This window comes from Cydia splendana, chromosome 14 (genome assembly GCF_910591565.1).
Source record: "Cydia splendana chromosome 14, ilCydSple1.2, whole genome shotgun sequence".
Lineage (NCBI taxonomy): Eukaryota > Metazoa > Arthropoda > Insecta > Lepidoptera > Tortricidae > Cydia > Cydia splendana.
In genome coordinates, this window is record NC_085973.1 from 10092405 (window position 1) to 10106984 (window position 14580).

At 35.4% G+C, this 14580-nt stretch overlaps 1 protein-coding gene across 1 annotated transcript in view; it reads left to right on the forward strand.

The window, feature by feature from the left end:
* The first annotated feature begins 655 nt into the window (after positions 1–655).
* The window catches only part of LOC134796789 (uncharacterized), a 285519-nt gene continuing 271594 nt past the window's right edge, over positions 656–14580 (forward strand). Inside the window, exon 1 of the mRNA XM_063769010.1 lies at positions 656–1787. The gene's annotated coding sequence lies outside the window, so the exon portion shown is untranslated. The remainder of the gene's footprint in view (positions 1788–14580) is intronic.

Genomic DNA, 14580 nt, shown 5'->3' on the forward strand with positions numbered 1-14580 from the left:
TACGCGACTAAATAGTTCTTTGAAGCGCAGACATACCTAAAGTACTTACATTGTTGCTATAACTAAGTAAAATATCATCTCGACGAATAGGTTTAAAATTAATGGGCACTTTCACTTAAAAGTGTAACATTTGCTTTTTTTTTTATCCATCAACTGTTGGGTTATTTCTACTCAGAATCACGCAGACTATCGATTTAAAAAGAAAAAAAACTGTCCCAAAAAAATGTCAGTTTTGTAACGCATTTTCACGTAAGTATATTTTGTATGGACCGTTACAAAACTGACATCCAAAATTTGTATGAAAAAATGGGGACACTTTTTTTTGTCTCATTCAATAGTACTCGTGATTCTGAATCTAAATAACCCAAAAGTTGATGTTTTTTTCCAAAAAAAGTAAGTATATTTTTCTGAAAACCCCCTTATACACGTAGGTATACTCAAATCGATAAAACTATCAGAATAAGTACAACAAGACATCAAAAAAAGAGTACAGTTAATTTAAAACTTCCCATTTGAGCCATGTTGTAAAAAGAAACTTCTGTTATTACTTAATTGGCAATTTAAAGATTAATAATAACCATGGGTTAAAGTTACTATTGTCAAGAGATTAAACACATCTTCAGCTATCTCATATTTTCAGGCTCCATGTATGGATGTTTCCGCTTATTAGCCGTGCCGTATTTCATTAGGCAGATAAACCTCGTTGACTGACGGGCTCGCAATATGGTAATTAACTCGCTAAACAAGCCAATTTAATATAAAATTATTTGCCGCGGCATCACGTCAACTATGCGTGATATTCATGAACTGAACAAATACAGAGACCGGGGAGGTATGCGAAACTTCGCCGGCGCTCCACAAGTGCGGGGCACGTCGACCTTTACCGAAGAACAATCGCTACAAAATATAAATGTATAAAAGAGCGAACAAAGAGAACAACTCTTGCTCAAACAACGTCATACATGTGTGTGACCTTCATGTTCACTTATTACATTACTCATCTGAAAGAACATGCGTCGGCTAATGTAGCACGCAGCTAGTTGATGTATTACAGCTAGCCTGTTTCATTGTAAGCGGGGTATAGATAGGGACGAGCTCTGCTGGGGTCGGCCCGGGCTCACCTGTTCAGACCCGTAGGCGCGTCACGCCACACAAACGCAGTGCACGGTGTCCGCACGCGACAGCGAAGCACACGCGCGCAGGTTCAACAATGAAGGCTGTACGCCGGGAAGGCACACAGGCGCAGTCGCCGACGAGGGATGCCAGCTCGGGACATTGGCGGGCGAGCGTTCCCGCCGCGAGGTTGCGACGATCCGCGCCGCTCGCTCTCGCAAACCACTTGTTGAATCTCTTCAAGACGTTCCATTCTCGCGTCGCTCTAGTCGCGGTAGTCGCGCGTTCGCGCAAACTATTACTTTTCTCTCATATAGTTTGTTTTTAATTTTTTGTGACCTTGGGCTTAAGACTAGGTACAATACTTGTGATGTCTCTGAGCTCCTCTGCCTTCTCCGTGTCCTGCCTCCTCAATACGCTTATTTTCGTCTTCCTGTCGGTGCGGCGTTGTTGTTGTTACGAACGATTGTTGCAGAATCGCCCTTTTGAAGTTTTCACCATTAACTTGTTGTAACTTTTGAAATATTTAAAACTGTTATCGAATACTCGTATCTGTGTTATCTGTTACTGTTACTACTTATAGATAAATGTATTAAATTCTTAATTAAATAATATTTTACGTCGCTGTAATACAAAACTTTAATCGTTGCAATGTGGGGCGCTCCTGAATTCTGGTAAGTGGCATTTAAATTTTTTCCGTGTCATTTATTACGATTAGTATTCAATCTAATTTAGTATTGAGTACCTATATAATGTTTTAGTTCTCTTAACTATTTACAATACTTTTTATTTTTAGTTTGAATGTTATTATTTACCTATTTTTTTTGTGTAATTAAATTAATCCGTTTGAATACTTATAGGTATACGATTGGAGCTTCTTAAAAAAATACTGACACTAGGTATTGAAACAGAGTAACACTATTATTATTAACTTTCTATTTAGGCGCGTTACATGTTAACAGTAACAAGATTATGTCTCGATTAAATTAGTCGTTAAATTAAACACTGCTTCAAACTAAATACTTTCTGACACACATTCACTAGCCGCACGCAACCTACTTTGCTGGCTTGTCACCAACTTTGTGCCGACGGGAAAAATGAATGTACCTACCCAATGTGTAGTGTGTTATAATGTATAAGTTAAAAATATAGTATATTTCTACCTTCCTTTTTATATACCTAATAATAATTAAGTGTTAGGCAGTAGGTATATATATTTTTATTTTATATATATTTATATATATTTATATGTATTTTTATATATATTTATATATATTTTATGAGAGATCGTCCAACTATTTTATGTCTAGGTAAATGTCATGTTCTCAAAGTTTTAAAAACAAAATGTGTCCGCCAAAATAATAGACAAAAACATTCATGAAAGAAGCTTAAATCAATGAAGAATAAAATATGAGTTATAAGGGAGGCGTGGACAATGCGATATATGTACATAGTCAAGAGCCGTGCCGCTTCTAACTTGATAAACGATTTCTTGAAAAAAAAATGGATAATATGGTCATGTAAGATAAAAATTGGGGTCCAAAACTAGCTCAGATACCTACTTATTAATTCAGCTAGCTCTCAAGTTACCTGAATGTCATATTCAAGGTATTTGTTAGAAGAGCTTATTAAATGACCATTTTGTGACAAATGTCCATTATTGTACATATTTGAATATGGACATTGTAAAATACGAATTTCATCCCAATGATCTCAATCAAGTTGAGAAATACCATGGGATACCATTTAGTACAGTTAGAAAAAATACTTCGATTATTATTATTACGCGAAAACTCCTTCTTCCTCGCGTTATCCCGGCATTTTGCCACGGCTCGTGGGAGCCTGGGGTCCGCTTGACAACTAAACCCATGTATTGACGTAGACACTAGTTTTTACGAAAGCGACTGCCATCCGACCTTCCAACCCAGAGGGAAACTATCGTGAGGAAACCGGACTAATCCCAATAAAGTCTTATTGGGATTAGTCCGATGTTTTCCTTCACCGAAAAGCAACTGGTAATTGGGCATTTCTATTTAAAGTTGTACCCTAACTTGCATTTTAGATTTTGGAGTTTTTATATTATTTCCATTCAGAATCACGAGCCCTTTCGATCCTAATACAAGACAAAAAGTGTCCCCAAAATGTCACACAAATTTTTGTTGTCCGTTTTGTTACGGTCATAGAAGGTTGTATTGAAAACCGTAACCAAACGGACCAAAAATTTTGGGGACACGTTTTTTCTCAGTAAAAATAGAAAAAGCTCTTGATTCTGAGTAGAAATAAAATAAAAAATCCCAATTCTAACACAAAAAATGTTGGTACAACTTTAAATACATAGAAATGCCCAAATATCAAATTGGTAAACTGGTGGTAACTAGTACTTAAATGGCATATTACTCGAAAAATACGTCTATATCTACAACAGCAGCAGTATTTAGTAAAAATGCCGTTTTCATCACATTTGCTCGAAATCATTATTGATTTACCTCCTTTTGGTGTTCAGTCGGTGGAAACCGACGGCAAACTCGGGCCACTTTGCTCCATTCCTTCGCCGCGAAACTTCGTCACATGACGCGGATTGATTGGACTTTGCTGAAATTACGTACATGGTTACATTTTTTATTCATTACTTGATTGCATTAAAATGCTTTTTACAACATGAAGCTTGTACGTGTTACGTATTGTTGTTTTAATTGTTATTTGATTGCAGTAATATATTTTTTTAATATGAAGTTTTTTTAGGGTTGATGACAGGTTGATGCTGTTATGTTTCACTGACTGACATGAATATGTAGGTCATACTGAACCATTTTTGCTATGGGGTGACAACGCCACTGAAACTCCGAGCCACTTAACAGGGTGCTTTTGTGTTGCCTCCCATATTTAGTACCTACACGCACGCTACGTAAAGGTTTAGGCTATTTATTAGAAACCCTTACTTATAACCAGTGATCGTACATTTTCCAGCATTTTTGGTGCAGCGGAGTGGTGTTAACGGAATTGGTATAAATAATTTCAACCCTAATGATTAATTAGCGTTAATTATGTTCGTATTAACCTTAATTTACCATTCAGTTGAAATTATCTATACCAATTCCGTTAACACCACTCTGCTGCACCAAAAATGCTGGAAAATGTACGATCACTGCTTATAACCAGTGATCGTTAATTTTCCAGCATTTTTGGTGCAGTTTTGTTGGTTTAAAGCATCTGTATGCCCTACTCTAGGTGGAATAGATAATTAGGGTTAATAACAGTAATATTAACCTTAACCAATCCTCTCCCTAGAAAAAATGAAGAAAATCCTTTATTTTTACTATGCTGCATCAAAATTGCTGGAAAATTAACGATCACTGCTTATAACATTGGTACAGTGAAAACTACGTCAGTGGTGGTTTTAATCAATCAATACGATTCTCAACTTTTTGAAGAGAAGAACTATTGAGAAGTAAAAAAACGTTTGTATATCAGTTAACAAGGCCTGCAATGCATATATTGATGGCGTTTACTTACATTTAGTTTACCAATAGTACACATATGACGGATCAATAAGTTTGCCGTCTGATGCGGATCAGTGAACGCACCTTCAATCACTTTAGAAGACTGCATATGTTCCGACTGAAGCGTACCTCTACTCTATGCAAAGTCTTTTGAAAGGGTAATATACAACACGGGAGCCCTATTTTATAAAGCTCCTACAGTTTTGCAAGTCAAACTCCATTGATGCTATTGAAACCGCACTAGGCCATTGACGAGAAGTTGTTTATAGTTACCCGACTCGATTATAACGGCCCCATCTAGTGAGATACCTCTACGAATTACAAATCCTTAACTGCAAACCGGTTCATCAGTAGTTCCGAGGCCACAGACAGACACAGTCATGTTCAAATTACAATACCTAGATACCTACCCTCTTTTTGCTGTGTTTGATTGCAAACACATCGAAATACGTATGTATCAATCAATCAATCAATCAATCAATCAATCAATCATTTATTTCAGGCATAAAAGCCCATATAATTTGTTAGTAATACAATATAAATTAATCTTAATATGCTAATGTTAGTAAGTACAAAATTAAAATAGAAATAATTATACTAAAATATCTTATTTAATAAATCAAAGACTGCCACATTCCAAACCACTTCCAAACACTACCGCTGTACGTGCATCAGCATCCAGTGGTGTTGGAACGGGCAGTCTAGCCTCTCGGCCAGCACACGTAACAAGCTGTTGGAGCTACCGCGCAAATATGTATGCAAATTATGACCGCCTAATAGTAAATGATTCACCAACGTAATATAAACCTACTGCCCGATTCTAACTTTAACATACGTCAATTAATAGATCTAGAAACGATATGGATTAGATATGTCAGGGTCAAATGTGACGTTTCTTCAAACAAATACAATACAATACAATACTCTTTATTGCACACCTCACATACTCGTAGTACGTAAACACGTCACTTTTGACACTGCCACATCTAATCCATATCGTTTCTAGATCTATTAATTGACGTATCTTAAAGTTCGAATCCGGCAGTTACTCAATGAACATCAAGCTTTCCCATTCACTTGTGTCTTAGGTACTTACATAGAAACAAAGAAATCTACATAATAGTATGTAAATGGTTATGGATTTCATACCGATACAGCCCATCCGGCCTGATATAGAATGCTCGCCGACATAATTTAATAACATGAGCATTCTGCTCGAAAGAATTTTCTGCTTTATCTCAAACCAGCATAAAGGTTATGTATGTCAAAGATAGAATTTGAAATAAGTAAAGAATTTCTTTTGTGTGCAATGTCAGTATCCCCAAAAGGTATTTTATAGGTTTAAAATTCATACTCGTACCTAGAAAAATGAGGTTTTGTTTTTTTAATACTAAATGCCGGAGAAGGCACTACAACGGGAGTTGTGGAAATCAGGGGGAGAGGCCTTTGCCCAGCTGTGGAACACTATAACAGGCTAATAAAAAAATAAATAAAATAAATGCCTTTTGGAAATTATATAACATGAATTATATAAATGAGTCACAGTAGGGATTTTTTGAAGAAATTTCTTAAAGAATTACATGTTTCATGCTTCAGCAAATTATAGTCTTCTAGTAGGTAGTTATACAGACAGTATAAAAAAAATAAATTAACTAGAAGTCTGGCTAGCCAAATTTTGCTGTATCACCAATTGTCTATGCTTTAAAAAAAGTTAAAAGTCTGTTGTCAATTTATGGCATTCATTCAAATTGTTCGCGGTTTATAAGGCGTTTATTTTAAATAAATAATATTAATAATGACTACACCGAGTGAGGTCCGCATACTAATATTTAAGCTCGTAAATAATTACGACAATGTGCGAAGTAGACGTGACCCGTTTTATAAAAAAAAACTGCAATGTTTACAAGTCGTAAACAATATAGTAGGTTGGTGCTCTATTAATATTTTGATACTTTAAGTACTAGTTCTAACATTTCCCTATAACTTTGATTAAGTACCTGAATGTCATAAACAGGATAAGGGTGTAAAAAACGGATAAACTAGAAGTTCTGGAAAATATCAATTAAATCAAAACATTGGAACGTAAACTTATGTTTTTGTCGTTGACTGTACTAGAAAAGTAGTAGAAATTATGTGAGCTGACTTTGAGTGCACGTCAACGTATATTTAACTTATTTCCTTAGGTACCTTACGTATGCACATATAATCAAAAATATTTTCTAGTATGAAAACTATAATTCCTACTACACAAAGTGTGACCAGCCCATGATTTTTTGAATTTCCCGCCAAAAATTTGTGTAATATTTCAGTAGCCAGACTCTATGTATAAAACGTGCTTTATAATATTGGTGGCAAAATTCCAATCTTCTACGAACTGATTTTGTATGTAGGTACACTCCGCTGAAACAGTATAATATATTTTTAGTTTTCTTAAGTAAGTAAAGTTTAAGTGAAGTTTTGTTATATCTTCTTGAGAAATAAAGATTCTTAAACCTGAAGTACCTAAGTACTAACAGGTTAACTACATGTAAAATGCAAAAGTCAGAATAAAAAAGGTGGTATATGGAATGGGCTCACAAACAAATATGTTATGAATCGGTCGTTTAAAACAACATCAATTCGTGTGCCATTTTATTAATTTTTTAAGCGTCCTCTTGAACCAAACTCGGCCGCACTCTTTGGAAACCAGTGAGTGGATTGACTAAAAAAGGTCCCTTAAGGGGTTTGAACAAAAAATCTGAAGGAGAGGGGCGCGTCGGCTCCGTCGCATTGATTGGTCAATTCAAGTAGATTAGGTTCGCCCGCGCGTTTTCGGGGAACCTTCCCGCTAATTACAAAAACTTTATTTTTGTTTTTTTTGAATTATTTTCATATTCATTTGTTGGATTTGGCGAGTAACTACATATCTGATTCCGATTTCCAGTAGTTCTGATTTTTTTCCCGGCTAATTTGTATGATCTATATATATTATGTACCTATACGAATGTCATGATTTCTCAATGTTCAAGTTTTTTTTTACAGCTAAAGTAACAGAGTAAAAGTCTACCAAGTTTGAAAGTTTCGACACATGACATTTCAGCCATAATAGCTTCAAGTAAAATTTTAGTTATACCCAAAGTTACTGTTACCTTTGTAAAGTCAATTGTTAATTAAGTTACGTTTCTAGACTTTTATAGCTTAGGTATAGTATTCTAGAGTTTGAGCCGAAACTGTCCGAAAACCCCTGAACAATGTTTGAACAGCTTGTCTAACTTTTTGTTTAACGCAAAGTATACTTTGGTTACCTTTGACGTTCAGTCGTTAAAAGGAGTCTAAGTTGTTCTTTGGAAGTTCAAGTAAGTTTTATAAATATTTCATATTACGAGTTAGTTTATTACAGTATTTAGTAAAATGGTTTTTCAGTTCCAACTAGCAGGTTTACAACATTACCGAGGGCATATGTTCACACATTTTGATGTACAAATGTTATGTTTAGTTCAGACGGTACTAAATTGAATAGTAAAATTTAAGTGGCCATGGGCAAAATAGCATTATTTACAAATTTGGACTTATACGTACTGTCGGATTGAACTCATGCCAGATAATAGTTTGGGCCAGGTCAATTGAAGTTACAATAGCTTTCATGGAGGTGGGCAGAAGATGGTCATGTAAGACCTTTCACGTAAGCTGATCACTCTTGATTGATGCGATAAACAATGAAGACAATCAATTTGTAACGGATGATCGTTATGATGAGGCGGTTGGGGTATTATTTGCGCGCTGCGCTAGGTATTACGACGTCGGACAAATGATTTATCGTTAGGCTGGATTGGAGGCCTAAAGGAAAAACTTCCTCATTTTCTGGTACATTTCTAATAAGGGCTTAGGTACATAATTATACCTGCCATTAACCAGATGTTATAGAAACAATATATCCTTTTCTCAGTGTAAAACATTTACATATCAGTTTATTACCAAAATAAATACTCTCATTGTTGATAAAATAAGTGCATTTAGTCACTCTGTGGCAAAGTAAGTTGTTGCAGTTGAACCAATGTTCAACAAACATGGCATATTGCCGCTAACTACTCGTACACAATACATAATCGAATTGTAACTGTTGTGAATCATATTACCATTAAAATAATTTGACATTTAACTCACGCAATTTAAGTCACTAGCGCGCGCAGGCATTGTGAACTTGTGCTCGGCACTGTCAATTCTTGGAAATGGAGGCATAGGCTCTCCGAAACAGCGCGCAAGTGACTAAAAATACTTGAGTTCAACCATAAAATTAGTTTGTTACACAAGACATATATTTAATATAAGACGTGTTTGTTCTAATCAAGAATAATTTCACTCATTTAAGTTAAAAGGCGTTTATTTGAAATGCAGAGATCCCAAAAAAGGCTGTTTTTGGATGTTACCCTGGGATTTTTACTTTACAGTAAAAACTGTTTAAATATGGACATTAAGCTTTTTACAAAGAAAGGCACACTAATTAAAGCTTTATGAATGAGTAACTAAATTTGAATGATTTTTAAAGCGTGAATTAAACTTTAATATGATTTTTTTTAGAAAATGTACCTACTAGCTACTAGAAATATATGAGTACCTATGTAGTTAGATGTTTCGCCCCTTTCCAGCCGACGGCACTCACAAAGCCTTCTGCTTTATTGTAATTACACATTTAAACACCACAACCTGTGAAGAACTCCTCTACTTATAAAGAAACAGAGTACATTTGAAATAAAGTTTCTTCTTGTAATTTGGGGTTAGAAAATTCAAAACTCCAAGACAAGTAACATTTTGAGAGAACCTTCAACGTAAAAAGATCTAAGGATATCTAGAATGGCATACAAGTCTTTTTACCTATTAAAAGTACAGAATAAGTTAGAGTTTTAGTTAAATCAAATCCCATAAAAAACATTACATGTAAAAAGATGCAAGTCTCGCAACGCAGTTCTACTACAAAAAAGTTTTAAAATGCAATGTGAAACCAAGTCGGTTATTTTAGTGCCAGGGGGTGTTAAACCGTAACAATATTAGATACTTTTATTTTTCTAATACTTATAATTACTTGGCAATCGTACACAATGCTTTACTTGTACTCGTATGTGTATTGCTCAAACTGCGTGTCATTGATCATCGACCATCGAAGTAATAAGTATTAAAATGGTTTCAAGATTAAGTTTGTATTTAAGATCAACTCGCTCGACACTTGATCTGACAAACTTTGTACTTTAATCCTCAATAATTTGCAAACGCTTCCTTAAATGAAAATATATTTCTATCATAAATAAAGTTTTAGATTAACGCCCTTAAAGAAAATGAAGAAAAAAAAAACAAAACTCCTATAAATTAAGTATTTAACAATTAAAGTCTAAACTTATTGATCCCAAACTTGAGGGATTTACTAGTAGCTTCCCAGGAAGTACTTACACTATCCACCTCTTGACTTAATGCTCATTAATAAGATAAGATTTTATCATCTATCTATCCTGATCGTAGCCGGTACTTCCTGACAAGCATGTAAGTATGTCGAAGGTGACACGATATACGATAAAAGTCATCCAGCACCGATCATGTCCATACAGATATGAACTTGATAGTATCCAATTATTGTGTTGTCGTCTGGATTATAGAAATGTGTTTCAATTTTCCTCAAAAGATCGTCCGGTAGTTAGTTAAGCGTGTCGAAGTGTTTTCAGCTTACGCTTAATTTTCAAAGTTCAGTTTAAGGTAGGGATAGTGTTTAATCAAAAAGTAATTTCAAAGTTTTATTTTACCGTTTTGTTGATCCATGGGTTATGGATGTTTTACAGCCTTCTTCAACTGAGGGTCACAGAGCTATTCTGTGGACGAGCAGATGAACAGCAAAGCTAAATATAAGTAACCCCAAAAAGGTATAAATCGACATTCGACCCTCCATTACTTTTTAACAATGTTTCGTGAAAGCCTGTTATACAGGTATTGATGTGTTAATAGTCATTCAATAATCAATAGGTACCTACTAAGTAAATGAATTTGGATTCAAGTGATCAAGGGACTCACAAGGCGGTACTTATTGGTGATATTCGTTAATTAATAAAATATTATCATGTTTAGGTACAGTTAATTTCTTTAAAGTTTTAAATAAAAGAAACATAACAAAGCTACAGTATTAATAACACTTTATATTGACAATATATTTTAATGAAGATTCTTTCATTTACAGTTCACAAAGACAGCAATGCAAGCAATTCTTATTGTCTAAAATACTTGAAAATTTAATTTGCTTTCTGTTTGTATATCCAGCCAGGATTTTACTATTCAGTCTCACGTTATATAGGTTTTCTGCTTGCGTTAGTTTGTAATTAGTTAAAATATTAAAAAAAAACGACTTACAAACTTTACAAACTGTTAGTCTTAGCTGTCGCGTTGTCTGTCTGTGTGTCTGTCTGTAAACAAATCTTGCAAGTTAAATTCGACCTACTTCACGGTTTCCAATGAAGCTGAAAATTGGCACAGATATGTAAGTTGGGTGACAATGTAATATTATGGTAGCATCGAGCTGGTCTGATGATGGAGACAGGAGGTGGCCTTTGGTACTCTTTGATAAAACAACACAACCTAATTATGTTTGGGGTTGTTAGAATTGTCTCGAAGTGTGTTAGTTGCCCGTGAAAAAAAAAAGTAGTCAACGATAAAAGGTTGTATAAAAAATTACATTTTTGACAAAAGAATTATTTTACCGTTATATAATAAAAATGGTTGATATTTACATAGTGAGAGATCAAAGCCTATCAATGGAAATATACACTGCCCGTCTTAATATCTGAATTTATGACAGCAATCAGCAATCGCAAGTAGAGCCGTAATGATACAAGTTAAGGACCCGTGGGTTCAAGTTTTTCTCTCCCTCTCACTGACCTTTTGTCGCGTGCGAGCCCGGGATCTCGGATATCATGTTTTTGAATTGTTATTTTAACAAAAAAAAGTAATCTATGAATTCGACCAAAATTTGCGCAACAGAAGCAATTTTCATATTTTTAGCTTTTGTGCAAATTATATTGTTACAAATTTTTGAGGTGCGTTAAAGACAATGTTTTTTTACCGAGCGAAACGAAATCAGGTTTCGTATCAACGAAGTTACTGGAGAATGGCCTCAAGATTGCGATTCATATTTTTTGGCAACTATTTCATGATCTGAAAAGCGTTACGGGTTTTCATAAACTCTGCTGTCTAAACCTACTGCTCATTAAAGTAACATTACATTAGTATTGACAGGAATAGTGACGCGATCGCACGGCAACACATACGTTCGGCGCACACTTCAAATGGAGCCGTACATCCCAGTAATTTTTGTGTAATTTATAGAGCAGCAGAAGATGCAGTCGCTGCTTGCTGTCATAAATAGATAGATATATATAATTAAAAAAAATAATAGGTAGAATTTAATGTAAAAGGGTCAAAAACAAAACTGTGTTCGCGACTTTTCTGTAGACATACACAAGAGTTAAGGGCTATAAAGGTAATTTTCTTATTTAACCCTTATCCACGTAAAAAGGTAATACTCCTTTTATTTAGAGAACTATGATAAAATCATTACCTACATGCCTACAAGCTGTTAACTATTGCCCACAGGAGAGAAAACTAGTGTGTTCGCGCGAACTGTACATTTTTCTCTCCTGTGGGCAATAGTTAACAGCTTGTGGGCATCTAGGTAATGATTTTATCGTACTTCTCTAAATAAAAGGAGTACCTTTTCATGTGGATAAGGGTTAAATAAGAAAATTTACCTTTATAGCCCTTAACTCTTGTGTATGTCTACAGAAAAGACGCGAACACAGGTTTTTGACCCAAAAGTGAAATTAACAGTGCAACTGCAGTTAGCGGTGTTACCTTATTGGATTTTGAACGAATTTATCAAGTACTAGACGGGCCCGCAGCTCCGCTCGCGTAAATGAAATAAAGAGTGTGTCAACCCTGCCAGGGTTCATAACGGTGATAGGGATTTCTTACTTGTACCCGTTATTTGGATAACTTAATACGCAAAATATCTGAAAAAAAATATGTGATTTGATAAAAGGCAAAATTATACTTTTTCATCTACGTAGTTATTTATTTAAAACTCGTTTCAACATAAAATTATTATTTATTTTTATAAGCCTAATTGCAAAAACGTTCATTAGATTAATATCCGCCTTAAGACGAATATGGACGACCACCGCCACCACGAATATGGATGGCCTCCGAGAAAAGACAAAACAAAACACACCATGTTTCTCGGTCTTGCGAGTCCAGTCCCCATGGCCGAGGATAAGCAGATCTCGAGCAACTACGTCGTTCCAGCGGTAGGTACCTATGACGTCCAATTGGGCGTCTCCCATTTCGTTGTCCCAAGTACGCTCTCGTCACGGCACGATCCTCTCCCATTCTCTCTAAATGTCCGAGCCAATGTAAGCTTAGCCACTTTTGTCTCTCAGTATTCCGCCAGTATATCGGAACACATCCTTATTTCTATAGCAACAGAGTTATATTACGATATTTGGCCGACTGCTGACTGTACGTTTGCTTATGTTCACCAGGTCGTTTCGCTCAAAAATATCTGAACATGCACTTAAATTTTATCTAGCTACATTATAACTTGCTATCAACTTTGTATTTTTGGCCCATCTCGGCAGCCCGGTCCCCGGACGAATTTGTTTGCCGAAGCTGTGAAAGTAAATCTGAATAACATAACTCAAAAAGAAATTTAAAACAACAAAATACAAATTACTATTGATATTGATAAGTCATTATCAGTCATTATATGGCATGTCACTCGTATGGGCATAAACTAAGGTAAGTTGAGGTTGACAGCACTTTTTATTTTACTTCGAGTAAAAAAGGCCGAAATCACTGCATACCAACATAACAAACATAATTTTGGTTATTTGAAGTTCGAAACGAAACCAACCGAGAGTTTCCGAAAATAGCCGATAGTCGTAAAATGAAGAATGTTATGAAAATTTCTTTTGCTTATTGTAAATTAAATACGCATCGAAAGCGATAGTTTTTATGCTCTAGTTATATTCTCATACTTAGATAATAGATTAGAACAGTTTTTTCTTATCATACGTGCGTCGTATTTGAGAAACGTGTCAAAAACTTTTTTAGAAATTTGTAAGGCTCGCTCTCGCTTCTTCCCTCGTTTTTAGGGTTCCGTACCCAAAGGGTAAAACGGGACCCTATTATTAAGACTTCGCTGTCCGTCCGTCCGTCCGTCCGTCCGTCCGTCCGTCCGTCTGTCACCAGGCTGTATCTCACGAACCGTGATAGCTAGACAGTTGAAATTTTCACAGATGATGTATTTCTGTTGCCGCTATAACAACAAATACTAAAAACAGAATAAAATAAAGATTTAAATGGGGCTCCCATACAACAAACGTGATTTTTGACCAAAGCTAAGCAACGTCGGGAGTGGTCATGGTCAGTACTTGGATGGGTGACCGTTTTTTTTTTGCTTTTTTTTTTTCGTTTTTTTTGCATTATGGTACGGAACCCTTCGTGCGCGAGTCCGACTCGCACTTGCCCGGTTTTTTTATCCCGTTCTGGTTTTTCAATTTTATATATATGATAGACTTAGACAGTGACTTAGCCCATTTCCCACTGCTGCAATGCTGCAAGATTGATACAACATTATAAGATTGGGGCGGTGCGAACAGCATTTATTATTTCAATATTGAACAAATGAATACGAATTACGATGGAAACTCCCGGGACCAGCAACACACTTGACATTATCGATTTAATTAGCGTGTCCCAGTTTCCCAAGAATATTTTTTATACAAATATATTCTGCCAGTTGCCGGAATAATTAATCTTAATTCAGGAAAAATATTGTTGTGTTTCCAGTAGAAAGAGGTCTTCACTTTGGAGGCCATTAAACTAAAGTGAATCATTAATACCAATTAGGGGTTACCGATCCAGCTACGCGTGGTTTATGTATTTGGCCCAGTCACTG